The sequence below is a fragment of the Furipterus horrens genome, unplaced genomic scaffold (genome assembly GCF_987537825.1).
Source record: "Furipterus horrens unplaced genomic scaffold, mFurHor1.1.pri manual_scaffold_3, whole genome shotgun sequence".
Taxonomy (NCBI): Eukaryota; Metazoa; Chordata; class Mammalia; order Chiroptera; family Furipteridae; genus Furipterus; species Furipterus horrens.
In genome coordinates this window covers 26,632,635-26,646,923 of record NW_028327173.1, presented here as the reverse complement: position 1 = coordinate 26,646,923, position 14,289 = coordinate 26,632,635, and the positions used below count along the sequence as shown (strand labels likewise).

The following is a 14,289-nucleotide window of genomic DNA, read 5'->3' as shown; positions in this document are numbered from 1 at the left end:
TAAACAGCAGGATGACAGCTAAGAGGGGTGGGGTAGGGTAGGGGGTGGAGGGATTGAACACAAAGGGAAACAACTCATGGACATGAACAACAGTGTAGTGACTGTGGGGGGAGGTAGAGGGGGTTATAAGGGGACTAAATGATAATGGAAAAAAATAAAATAAAATAAACACCTCAAGAAATTCCCCAAATATGCTAAATAACTTTGAATAGTGTGTCAGTAAATCACCACAAGATGGCAGCCTTTCTAATTTGGCTACACCAAATCTACTCCTTCAAGTTGGAGGGGGTAAGAGTGACTCCTAATAAGACTTTAATATTATTAATATAACATTTGTTAAGACTCAATACCAGGTCTTTCAATATATTAGCATTTTTAATAGTCACAAAAGTTAAGTATAATCCCCTTTGCAAATGAGAAAATTGAGTTGAAAATGGTTAACTTGCTCGAAGTCAAGACCTAGATTTGAAATCAACATTCTTACTCCAAAGTCTCTTTCCATTACATAAGTGAATCTCAAACTGCAACAGTATTATTTAAGGTTTTTGTTTTTGTTTTTTAATTGAAAGTAACAAAAAGACAACTTGAGCCAGCTTAACAGGAGCACAGCAAAACATTTGGGAGTGACTCATGGAAACCTAAGTAGAAACAATGCCCTGGATTTAGGAGAGAGAATAAAGCCAAGAACTGAAAAGCCTTCAAGATTTGTGGAGGAGAGGAGGGACAGAAAAATGGGGGAGGAGAAAGGGGAAGGAAAAGCTGGGGAAACCTAAGAGATCAAGCTCTGTCCCATCCCCACTCAACTAGAATAGCAGCACTTTAATGGATTTTACATACTGAGGCACATGCAAGGTTCAATTTGAAAAGGAAAAAAATAAAAGCTATATTAGACAATACTTTTAAACTACTGGAGAAACATATGAAGCCATTCCTACATTGTTGCACATTTGGGGAAATATTGAGTAAATTTACTCAAATGAAGAAAACTTAAATGATACAACACTGAAAATATTAGAAGTTTATATACAATAGAAAGTGAATATAAATTAGTCAACTCTGAACATTTCCAGCTAAGCATTCATACAAACACATATTCACTTTTTTCTTTAATATACTAATAATACGTATATGCATGACATCATGATTCTGGCAAAAGAAGTAAAAGATATTAAAAATATTCTCAAGTTTTAAAGATGGTAGGGAAAAAGTTTTAACAGTAACATTCTACATGAATGGAAACCCTAGATTTAATTCTATAATTTTATCATGCTAAAAGCATGGTTGGTTTTATTTATTTATTTATTTTAAGATTTGTTTTTAGAGAGAAGGGAAAGGAGGGAGAAAGAGAGGGAAGAAACGTCCATGTATGAGAGATACATCCATCAGCTGCCTCTCACATGCCCCCAAATGGGGACCTGGCCCACAACCCAGGCATGTGCCCTGACTGGGAATCAAACCGGTGACCTTTTGGTTCACAGACTAGCGCTCAATCCACCAAGCCACACCAGCCAGGACTGGTTTTAATTTTTTTAAAGAGAGATTAGTATCATACACATTTTTAAAAAAAATAAGTAAGGCATTTTGCCCTGGCCCATGTGGTCCAGTGGATTGAGCACCAGCCTGCAGATCCAAAGGTTGCCAATTAGATTCCCAGTCAGGGTACATGCCTGGGTTGCAGGACAGGTCCCCATTTGGGGCATGAGGGAGGCAACCAATCAATGTTTCTCTCCCTCTATTTCTCCCTCCTTTCCTCTCTCTATAAAAGGAGAGAAAGAAAATCTATTTTAAAAAAGAAAAGTAAGGCATTTTGTGTACACAGTAACTCAGTGTGAACAAAAATTTTTAATATCAATTATATGCTTTGATGCTTTAAGCTTTCAAAGTCTCATCCATACAGAGATCAGACTGACAGCTGTCCAAGGGAAGGGTGTTAGGAGCTGAGTGAGAAGGATGCAGGGTTTGAGCAAAGAAAAAAATGAAAACATCATGGACACAGACGACAGTACGATGATTGCCAGAGTCAAAGGGAGGTGGGGGGAGGTAGAAGAGGGTAAAGAAGGATACACGGTGATCGAAGGAGACTTGACTTGGGGTAGTGAACACACAACACAATATACAGATGATGTATTATAGAATTGTACACCTGAAACCTAAATAATTTTATTAACCAGTATAACCCCAATAAATTCAATTTAAAAAAGAAAAAGAAAAACAAGTCTCTAATAGCAAAGGAACAGTATTATACTTACCATATTGAATGTCTACATTATAATTGGAGGACAATAACAGTAACAACTAAAAAACCTTGTATGTTTGGAAAATTTTAAAGCATACTGCTAAACTGATCAAAGGAAGGCATTACACAGGAAATCAGAAAATACTTAAAACTGAGTGACTTTAAAAATACTATATACTGAAACTGGTGGGATGTACCAACCTTGAGTGCTTCTGTTAAAAAAGGAAGATAATGAACTCCTTTAGCTCTACCTTGTCTAGAGAGCACTTCGTCTGCCCTTTTCTCTTGCTACTTTTAAGATTCTCTCTTTATCTTGAAACTTTGGCATTTTAATTATGATGTGTCTTGGTGTGGTCCTCTTTGGGCCTAGCCTTTTTGGGACTCTCTGTGCTTCCTGGACTTGTATGTCTATTTCCTTCGCCAAATTTGGGAAGTTTTCCTTCATTATTTTTTCACATAAGCTTTCAATTTGTTGCTGTTCCTCTTCTTCTGGCACTCCTGTGATTCGGATGTTGGCATGTTTAAAGTTGTCCCAGAGGTTCCTAAGCCTCTTCTCATTTTTTTCAATTCTTGTTTCCTCATTCTGTACTGGTTGTTTTATGTTCCACATCATTGATTTGAACCCTGGTTTTCTTCCCTTCACCGCTGGTTTTGTGTGAATTTTCCTTCATTTCAGTCAGCATAGCCTTTACTTCTTTCTTTGTGCATTTGCCTTACTTAAGAATATCTGTCAAGCCTGTAAGCATTTTTATCACCAGTGTTTTGAACTCTATATCTGTGAGGTTGGCTATCTCCTCATCTGTTAGGTCATCTATCTCCTCATCACTTAGTTGTATCAATGAAAACTTCATCTGTTCCCTCTTTTGGGCCATACTTCTCTGTCTACACATCTTGACAGGCTCCTGTGTTTGCCTCTGTGTCTTAGGTAGAGCTGTTGCACCTGTTACATTGTAAGGAGTGGAGTCTTAGCTATTTGTCAGTACAGGGTGACCCATTTCACCATGTTGTGGCGCTGTATGTGGGGGTGGGGTCTGAGAGGGGACAATGCTGCTTGCTCAGCACTCACCCCTTTTCCAGGCATTTCTCCCACTTCTGTATGGGACTGGCACCTCTCTAGCTGTTGCCCTGGTCGTCATTCCCAGAGTGGGTGGGTCTGCAGACGTTCTAGGACCATGGAGGCCCTTTAAACAAGCAGACTGCTGAGAGACCAGAAGGTTCTTCCTCTGCCCCAGCCCCCGCTGGTTTTCATAGTCAGAAGCAATGAGGCTTTATTTTCTTCGGCACTGGGACCATGAGCTGTGCAGTCTGGCCTGTGCTGAGAGCGCTCCCCAGGTATCCCTCCCTACTTTTTAAGACGTGACTGAGCTTTCCACTGGCCTGCCACTGCCACCGCTGCTGCCACCACCACAACGCATCCTTTCTGCCCTGGCTCCGCCCCTCCTACCTGTCTGGATGAATATTTCTTCTTTATATCTTTGTTGGGATTCCATGCAGCTCAATTTCCTGGAACTTCTGGTTGTCTCTAGTTTTGAGCTGGTTGTATTCTTTCTTAGATGTGGAGGGAGACGCAGGGTGTCTACCTAGGCCTCCATCTTGGCTGGAAGTCCCTCCCTACTGTTACAATCTGTGACTGATCTTTCTGCTGACCAGCCACAGCCACTGCCTTGTTGCCATGGCTGCCACTGCCACCACCACCACTGCCACTGCCACCATACTGTGTCCTCTCACCCCCAGCTCTGCCCCTCCTACCTGTCTGGATTAGAATGCTTCTTTATGTCTTTGTTTGTTGGACTTGCATGCAGTTCAATTTTCTGGTAGTTCTAGTTGTTTTTAGTTTTGAGGTCGTTTTACTTTTTCTCATTGTTGTAGAGGTTAGTGAAGCATATCTATCTATGCCTCCATCTTGTCCAGAAGTCTCTTTGTGGCTCTTATCTCTGCCTTCTGCACTCTTGGTTCTTCATTTTGAGCCATTCTTTTTTTGTTCTTTTCCATAAGAAGTGGCTCATATTTGCTGCTGTGTAGCTTTTACAGCCTGCTTATTGCCCATAGAAAGTGGGTAGTTCTAAGGGATCTTTTTATTTTGAACTTTTTTATTTGATGTTGGTGGTGCTTCTACAAATGCAGTTCTCCTAAATTTTTGTGTTTCCTATGACTTTTATTTAGGTTCTCAAAAAACCACACCCACAAATGTCTTTAAGATAGGCCTCTCTCTACCTTGGTCCGAGATTCAGTATGCTATAAGAAACACCCTTAAGACTCTTAAAAGCTCTCTTGTCTAGTAAGAAAAAGAGTCTAAGGGGCATTCTAGCAATCTTAGAAGAGAACAGCTCTATGAAACATGCACTTAATACTTTCTAAAGTCTTTTTTTTAAGATTTTTATTTATTTTCAGAGAGAGGAAAAGGGAGGGAGAAAAAGAAAGAGAGAAACATCGATGTGTAAGAGAAACATCAATCGGTTGCCTCTCACACACTCCCAACTGGGGACCTGGTCCACAACTTAGACATGTGCCCTAACAGGGAATTGAATCAGTGACCCCTCGGGTTGCAGGCTGGCAGTCAATCCACTGAGCTATACCAGCCAGGGCCTAAAGTCTTAACAAAGAGTCTGACAATGCACTCTTTACTTCATCTTTATCTTAAGAGTATTCTTCCTTTGAAAAACTTTTGACAGCTAGAAAGACTGTCTGAGCCCTTCACGTGTCCTCTAAATTCTCCTAGAAAGCTGAACACTTCCCTATTTAGCTTCTCTCTTCCTTTTTGTTACCATTGACAACTAGGAGAAACCAGTTGGTACTTTGAACATTCTACCAACAGTGCTGATTTTTAAAGGTGAGAATAAGTTATAAATACAAATCACTTAAGCAAATTTAAAACTTATGGACATAAAACAATACATTTTGCAAGAATACAAACACAAAGATAGTATTAAGTGCAATACAGTGGTTTTCTAAGGGGTCGGAAAGGAAGTGTGTTATGGAATTAAATTATATGTCTCTCTATAGATAGACAGATGGACAGACAGTATAATTCACATACCACAAAGTTCATACATACAGGGTGTCCCAAAAAAATGTATACACAATTTAAATAATTATAAAGTTGGTGTTTATTAAAATACATTTCGTTTTCAAAATGTAATAGACTCTACAGACATTATTTAATTGTTTTGTCAATGCCTGTTTTCAAACTGACGTCCGTTCTGGTCCAGGCACTGCTGACAATGCGAAGCAATGAAATCGCAAACATCACGAAACATTTCGTTTGGTATTTGTGAGCATTCTTGTTCAATGGCTGCTCTCAATTCAGTGACTGTTGCAGGTTTCATAGCACAGACTTTGTCTTTTAAGTATCCCCATAAAAAAAGTCTAGTGGTGTGAGGTCTGGTGAACACGCGGGGTATTCTATGAAACCCCTTCATCCAGTCCACCTGTTTGGCAAGATCTCATCAAGGTAGGATCTAACATAGTGATGGTAGTGTGGGTGTGCCCCGTCTTGCTGTTTCGTGATGTTTGCGATTCCATTGCTTCACGTTGTCAGCAGTGCCTGGACCAGAACGGACGTCAGTTTGAAAACAGGTGTTGACAAAACAATTAAATAATATCTGTAGGTTCTATTACATTTTGAAAATGAAATGTATTTTAATAAACACCAATTTTATAATTATTTAAAGTGTGTATACATTTTTGGGGGGACACCCTGTATATGGAGAGAGAGAAAGAGAGAGAGAACATTGGTGCACAGATTAATGATGACAGTGTGCCATGAAAAGAATAATTAACTGCATCAGAGCTTAAAATAAAAATAACATATGAATATAAATTTTTCTTTTGAAGGGGTAAAGAAGGCAACTCTCTAGGGAAATGAACCTCAGCAGAGCTGTGAAACCCCCCATTCAATTCTTCCTGCTTGGGATTAGCCATCTGCACAGGCTAGCCTGTGAAAGGGTGTGCTGAGCAGCACCCAAGTCAGCATGAAAAACATTTGAATAACAGTGAGTATTGTCTGTTTGAGGTAACCAAGGTTTGAATCAGTGTATTCAGAATTCTGAATGTATAGGGATGACAAATAAGTGTAAGTTATATCTGAATCAGCCTACTCATGCACAGTATGCATAGAATGATTCAATTTTCATTAAAAAGGACTATTAGCTCTGGCTGGGTGTCTCAGTTGGTTGGAATGTCATCCTGTAACCAAAAGGTTGCAGATTCGATTCCTGGTCAGGGCACATACCTAGGTTGCTGGGTCCATCCCCCTCCAGGTGGGTACAATCCCTGGTCCAGTCACATACAGGAGGCAACCAATCAATGCTTCTCGCTCACATTGATGTTTATCTCTCTCCTCCTCTCTCTCTTTAAAGCAATGGAAAAAAAAAATGTCCTTGCGTGAGGTTAAAAAAATATTTTAAGTACTATTATATGAATATTTACATACAAAAAAGGTTATAGGACTTTGCTGTAAACTGTCGACAGAGTTATCCTTGGGGTGGGTGTAGCAGACTGGTCAACAACTCAATACATCTTTTCCTTCTTTCTACTGGGCATTCACTGCATTTCTCAGCCTCCCTTGCAGATAGCTATAGCCATGTGCCTGAGATCTGACCGATGGAATTGTGGACAATTCTCCATGCTGTTTCTCCTTCTGTATCAACTTTGGAAGCTCTTTGTTTAATCAAAATGAGGACACAAGATGAAAGGAGTCACAGTCCCTGAATCATTGCTTAGAGGAGAGCAGTTTATTGATGAGTGATGAAATCTTGTTTTGGACTTCAGAAGTGAAAAATAAACTTTTGTTTTATTAGGCATTTGAGATGTCAGGATTTGTTAAACTGATAACATATATTAGCTCATACAATAAGGTTAGAGGAGACTTTGACTTTACATTATGCACTTGGGTATTGCTTGCATTTTGTAAAACTTTGTTTTGCATTTACTATTAGCCTTATATCCAATATAGATTTTTTAAAATTAACATTTCATAATTTATAATCAACTCTTTCTCCTTGTTCTCTGAGTGATTGTTTCTTGCTTAGCATTTTGGTAGAAAATTTAAAGTTGGTGGTGTTATCAAAAGTCTGTTCAAGGTCTATAAACACAGTAGTCAGCTTGTTATCCTTTCTAGTTTTCCTTGTTGAGATATAATTGACATACCATAAAATTCACTCCCCTAAGTGTACAGTACAGTTGTTTTTAGTATGCGTGGGAGGTTATGCAACCATCAGTACCATCTAATTCCAGAATACTTTTATCACCCCCAAAGAGAAGCCCCATTCCTATTAGCAGTCATTTCCCCATCCCCCACGCAGCACCTGACGGCCATTAATCTACTTCCTATCGCTATGGATTTGCCTATTCTGTGCATTTCACATAAATGAAATAATACAGTATGTGACCTCTTATGTCTGGTTTCTTTCATTAAGCAGAATGTTTTCAAGGTTCATCCATGCTGCAGCATATATTATTCTTTTATTCTTCTTATGGCTGAATACTATTTAATTTATGGATATACCACATTTTGTTTATTATTCATCAGGTATTGAACATTTAGGTTGTTTCCAATTTTCAGCCAATATGAGTCATGCTGCTATGAACACTCAGGTTCAAGTTTTTGTATGAATATATGTTTTCAGTTCTCTTGGATATATATATACCTGGAAGTAGAATTGCTGGGTTATATGGCAACTCTGTGTTCAACTTTTTGAGGAACTGCCAAACTATTTCCCACAGTAGCTGCACCATTTACATACCCACCAGCAGTATTTCAAGGTTCCAATTTCTCCACATTCTAACACTTGTTTTTGTCTTTTTAAAAAAAAACAGAAACCACTAAGATGGCATCCTCTCCCTCTTACTCTCCCAGAGGAAGAGAAGAATGATCATCAATGGCCAATAGCAGTTGCAAAACCAACACCAAAAGCTGGCTTAACATTCAGGAAAGGATGCTGCATCTCCTCCTCATGGTTTCAGGTGCTCTATACATTTAGAAAAACTCCTCTAGTAATAAACTATAGAAATGATCCCTGAAAGTATAGTCTTTGTCTTTTTGATTATAGCAATCCTTGTAGGTGTGAAGTGGTATTTTGTTGTGATTTTGATTTGTATTTCCCTAATAATTAATATGATTTTTGTTTTAATTTTTGTGTGTGTTTGTGTGTGTGGTGGTGGTGGTGTGATAATTACTTTGCTATAGTGACCAGATATTTATGGATTATATATTGAAAAACACAAAACATAAAAAGAGTTGGTCTCTTCTCTCCCCAATTTTTCATTCATCTGTTCTCACAACGAACACCTGTAGCAAGGTGACTAGATTGGACACAGCTTGGCAGTCAGTGCTCCTGATGAGTGAAATTCATTAATACCCTTCTTGCCATCTCCACTTCTCTATTTAAATCTGTCTTAGTCAGTTTCAGCTGCCAGAACAAAATATGAGAGACTGGGTGGCTTAAAAAACAGAAATTAATTTTCCCAGGCTTATAGAGGCTAGAAAGTCTACATAAAGGTGCTGGCCAGTTCAGTTTCTGGTGAAAACATTCTTTCTGGCTTGCAGACAACCACCTTCTTGCTATGTCCTCACGTGGACTTTCCTCAGTGCATGTGTGTGAAGACAGGGAGAGGGAGAGAGGGAGAATAAGAGTTTCCTGGTGCCTGTTTTTTTTTAAACATTTATTATAACTGAGTACAGTGAAACAAGGAGAGACTCAGGATAGAAGAAGCAACAGGAGAGAGACTAGGTGGGGCTGTTTTGGCTCTCTAGAAATGTTATGGGAAAGAAATGAGCCAAGGCAGGGCTGCTGTCAGCTCACTGGAGAGTCAGAGAAAAGGGGGCCTTGAAGACATGTTCAGGGGTTAATCCAGGATGAGCTGCTGCTGCCCATTGCCCCCCTGGTTGAAAGTCTTGTGGGGTCCCTTAGAATTTGAGAGATGAGTGCCTGTGAGGGAAGAAGAGGGGAAAGGAAAGACACAGGTGTGCTCCCAGGAGTGTGCCTCTGGTGTCTCTTTCTATTTATTTATTTTTAGAGAGAGGGGAAAGGAGGGAGAAAGAGAGGAAGAGAAACATTGATGTGAGAGAGAAACATCGATCAGTTGCCTCTCGTAGGAGAGAAACATTGAACCGTTGCTTCTCACACACACACCCCAGCTGGGGACCAAACCTGCAACCCAGGCATGTGTCCTGACTGGGAATCAGCTGGCAGCCTTTCACTTTGCAGAATGATGCCCAACCAACTGAGCCACACTGGTCAGGGCTCTGGTGTCTTTTCCTATAAGGACACTCATACTATCAGATCAGGGACCCACCCTCCTGACTGCATTTAACCTTAATTATTTCCTTAGAGACAATATCCCAAATACAGCCACACTGGGGGTTGGGACTTCAACATATGAATCTGGAGGGGGACACAAACATTAAGTGTATAAGTTGATTTCCCAGGAACCTCCTGAGAAACAAAGTCTTGATCTATGTCCACTATTTGATTCTGACACATAAAAGCCCATCTGATGGACTGGTATTACCCTGACTGATTTCAGGGAAGCTCAACTGTGCACTTGAGGGAAAATTCAAGAGAATAAGGAGGTTACATAAGGCTGTCACAAGATACCAAATCCAGCAAAAGGGACTATGAGAGGGGAGTAACAGGTCAATGCGCTATACAACACCAAAGACGCTGTTCTCATCATCATCTATGTGAATAGCAGTTCCTGGAGTTTTTTATAGTACAAAACCTGTAAAACCATATGTAGGTAGTGGTTCTGAATACAATATATCAGTAACTACTGGGACGCTTTCTGAAACCTTTCCAATCCAGACACTGTGGTGGTAGGTCTGGGGAGAAAACTGCTATATGAATATGTTGAAAGAGTTGGATCATTAAATATCATCTCATTTGGGGATCCTCTTTGCTATCTATGGTATTCTTCTGAGTTTATTGTTCTTTTGCTATAAAATCCTGCTAATCGAGCTTAATGCTAAGGGACCAACCCTGACCAGTGTGGCTCAGTTGTTTGGGCATCATTCTGCAAAGCAAAAGGTCACCAGTTTGATTCCTGGTCAGGGCACTGCCTAAGCTGCAGGTTCAGCTCCCAGTCGGGGCACATGAAAGAGGCAACTGATAGATACCTTTCTCCCTCTCTTTCTCCTTCCCTTCCCCTCTCTCTAAAAGTAAATAAATAAAATCTTTTTAAAAAATGAAAAATAAAGTCCTCTGGCTACAAACAACAGGAACCTACTCTGGATAACTTAAGGGGAAATTGGAGGAATTTCTTGAAGTAAAATATGAACATTAATAAAGTCAAAAGACAATCTGAGCAGCTAGAATTCAAGGAAGTTCTGGCTATGTAAGTAACAGAAATGAATGAAGTCTTTTCAGGATGCTGCCCCAGCATGAATCTACTTCAAGAGTTTTCTGTCCTCCTCTCTCCCACTTCCAATTGTCCTAGTAGAGATTAGATGCCATTCTTTGACTAGGGAAAGGCAGAGAACTATGACTGACAGCCCATCAAGCCAGTGTGCAGTGGAGGAGGAGGCAGTCTACAAGAGAAGGGATAGAATACTAATAGAGAAAAACAACAGATGTTTTCTGCATTCCAGTCATGGGTTGCCAAGCAACATCCTCCCACTTTTTTTTTTTTTTGTAACATACACAATTTTTTAAATGCCTTTGTCCAACAATACAATTACCTGACATGCAAACAAAAAATACATTCAACTCCTTCCAAAAGAAGATAACCCAGGCCCAGTTATAGCACCCATTCCTCCCCTGGTTCCATCAGGATCCCCTTGCATATTGTAAAATTTGTGGACAAAAGGACAAACTTAACTATCACCAACCTACACCATATGCAATTCTAGGGGAAGAGAAAAAGAAAGAGAAGGATAATTACTCTTAAATATGTCTGACTTTCTTCATATTACTGTACGTAAATAAGTTTGAGAAGAAAAAACTTAGTGTTTCTCCTTTACTCCTACAGTCACACTTCTGACACCAGGTGTGCTCCCTCTTTCCCAACAAGCAAGTCTCTATGACACTAGCTGGGTGCCCTACTATTTAACTCGATTAAAATACTATCTACCTAGAGATAGTGTCAGATTCCACAGGTTCAGGGCTCAGTCCTACAAGACTGCCACCCCCTTTAGACACCAATTGCAAGTCCAGTTTGTCACTTGTGTTTCTGACCAGCCAACTATAAATTGAAGGTTCCCACAATTATTGCCAGTGGAAATCAGGCTCTCCACAGGATGGTGAGAAAAGCATTTCATGGACCCACACATAGGAGATTGTGGTATGAAAGGCTTACTCAGGTGAAATCTGCCCCTGGATTTCCAATGTCCCATCCCCATTTGTCTCACCATGGAAAAAGTCCAACCATGTCTTCAGCAAGGCCAAAACAAAGGCCAGTTTCTGTTTTATATTAAAGCTTAGTCTTTTGGAACCCATGTAGTCTACTGAAGACCCACACTGCTGCTAGACACACATGGTGGTTATTTGAATTTACTTCTTGTATTTACTCTTTTAAGTAGATGGAAGTGGAATTTGGTTAGGCTGACCTAGGTATAATACTAACAGGACATGGACATTTCTATGTCAGGGCAAAAGAAACAAATTTTATTTATGTAAATATATTATTTGCATTGGTACTTATAGAGCTTGTTCTTTTTTTTTAATTTTTTTCTTTTTTTTTTTAGAGAGAGGGGAAGGGAGAAAGAGAAACATGGTTGTGCCAGAGATACATTGATTGGTTGCCTCTCATGCATTCCCAGCCCGGGACCTGGCCTGCAACCCAGCCATGTGCCCTGAGTGGGAATCAAACCAGTGCCCTTTTGGTTTGCAGGCCAGCGCTCAATTCACTAAGCCACATCAGCCAGGGCTAGAGCTTGTTCTTTAATGGGTGAATATTTTAGAGAGCATTTGCATTGTTTAGAATAGGTGTCCCATAGTCTATGGAGTTTGACTTGGTCAATTTCATGATCAAAAGAGAATTCTTTGACTTTCTTTTTCCAAATTTGTACCTGCCCCCATCTCCCCCTTTTCTGAATTTTATCTAGTAGTTCAGGCCAAAACCCTCGGAATCAACTTTGCATTCTCTTTTGTTCCTTATCCCTAGTCCTCACCTCATATCCAATTATCCAATTCATTAGCAATCCTGTTGACTCTTCTTTCAGAAGATCTCAAGAGTCTAACCTCTTTTCTGAAGTCCTACCTACCAAGCCCAAACTCCCATCTTCTCTTGCTTAACCTACTGCAATAGCCCCCTAACTCATCTGCCTGCTGTCACTCTTGTATGTGCCCTGGCCAGGGACAAGATCCACAACGAACCAAGCTACTCATCCAGGAACTTGTTATCACTCTTGTCCCCACTGTTAGCTCTCCACACAACAGCTAGAGGGAACTTTTCAAACTATAAATCAGATCATATCAGATGTATAGTGCTGGGCCAATTTAAAAAATAACTGGAAAACATAATCTCCTGTGTCATCCCTGCCACACGATAGGAAACCAGGGACTATCTCATAGAAATGGTGTGATGTTCCATCATTAGCAAATTAAAAAAAAAAAGGAGAAAGGTGTTCCTGCTGGGGGAAGTTATAAATAGCAGAGGTTAGCCTAATCACCTTGTTCTTCTTCAATTTCATTGTGCAGCTAGCACAAACAACCTCTGAGCATTCAGTGTAAGGATGCTGGAAAAATAGTCATAAATAATAACCTGACTACCAGCCAAGATGGAGGCCTAGATAGACATGCTGAATCTCCCTCCACAATTAAGAAGGAATGCAACTACCTCAAAACTAGGGACAACCAGAAGTTTCAGAAAATCAAGCTTCATGGAAGTCCAACAAAGATATAAAGAAGAAGAAATACTCATCCAGAAATACTCTGGAACGATGGCCAGGGCAACAGCTAGAGAAGTGCCAGTCCCATACAGAAGTGGAAGAAGTGCCTGGAAAAGGGCAAGTACTGAGCAAGCGGCATTGTTCCCTCTCAGACCCCTCCCCCCAATACTACACCAGAACGTGGTGAAATGGGTTGCCAATACTGACAAATACCTAAGGCTCTGCCCCTTACAATGTAACAGGTGTGACAGCTCTACCTAAGACACAGAGGCGAACAAACACAGGAGCCTGTCAAGATGTGGAGACAGAGAAGTATGGCGCAAAAGAGGGAACAAATCAAGGTTCCAGTGGGAGAACTAAGCGACGAGGAGATAGCCAACCTAACAGATGTAGAGTTCAAAACACTGGTGATAAAGATGCTCACAGACTTGACAAATATTCTTAAGTATGACAAACGCATAAGGGAAGAAGTGAAGGCTATGCTAAAGAATTGGAGGAAAATCCACACAAAACCAACGGTGAAGGGAAGGAAACCAGGGTTCAAATCAATGATTTGGAACATAAAACAACCAGTACAGAATGAGGAAACAAGAATTGGAAAAAATTAGGAGAGGCTTAGGAACTCTGGGACAACTTTAAATGTGCCAACATCCGAATCATAGGGGTGCCAGAAGGAGAAGAGGAACAGCAACAAATTGAAAGCTTATGTGAAAAAAAAATGAAGAAAAACTTCCCAAATCTGGCTAAGGAAATAGACATACAAGTTCAGGAAGCACAGAGAGTCCCAAAAAGGCTAGACCCAAAGAGGACCACACCAAGACACATCATAATTAAAATGCCAAAGTTTCAAGATAAAAAGAGAATCTTAAAAACAGCAAGAGAAAAGAATGAGTTACCTACAAAGGGTGCGTATAAGACTATGAGTTGATTTCTCAAAAGAAACTTTGCAGGCAAGAAGGGATTGGCAAGAAGTATTCAATGTGATGAAAAGCAAGAACCTACAACCTAGATTACTCTATCCAGCAAAGCTATCATTTAGAATGGAAGGGCAGTTGAAGTGCTTCCCAAACAAGGTAAAGCTAAAGGAGTTCATCATCACCAAGCCATTATTATATAAAATGTTAAAAGGAGTTATTTAAGAAAAAGAAGATCAAAACTGTGAACACTAAAATGACAACAAAGTCACAACTGTCAACAACTGAATCTAAAAAATAAAAACAAAATC

General features: G+C 40.0%; 1 long non-coding RNA gene and 1 other non-coding gene across 4 annotated transcripts in view; one reads left to right on the top strand and one right to left on the bottom strand.

Annotated features, from left to right (window-relative positions):
• Window positions 1-14,289, top strand: part of LOC150014679 (uncharacterized) — a 32,639-nt gene that overhangs the window by 9,145 nt on the left and 9,205 nt on the right. For 2 of the 3 annotated variants that reach the window (XR_016509682.1, XR_016509683.1), the window contains exons 2-3: window positions 6,071-6,228; window positions 8,054-8,200. This is a non-coding gene — a long non-coding RNA (uncharacterized LOC150014679). The remainder of the gene's footprint in view (window positions 1-6,070; window positions 6,229-8,053; window positions 8,201-14,289) is intronic. The other variant, XR_016509681.1, reaches the window with a different exon arrangement.
• On the bottom strand, window positions 8,056-8,269 carry LOC150014680 (small nucleolar RNA U3). Its single transcript, XR_016510249.1, has one exon. It is a non-coding gene; the product is annotated as a small nucleolar RNA U3 (small nucleolar RNA).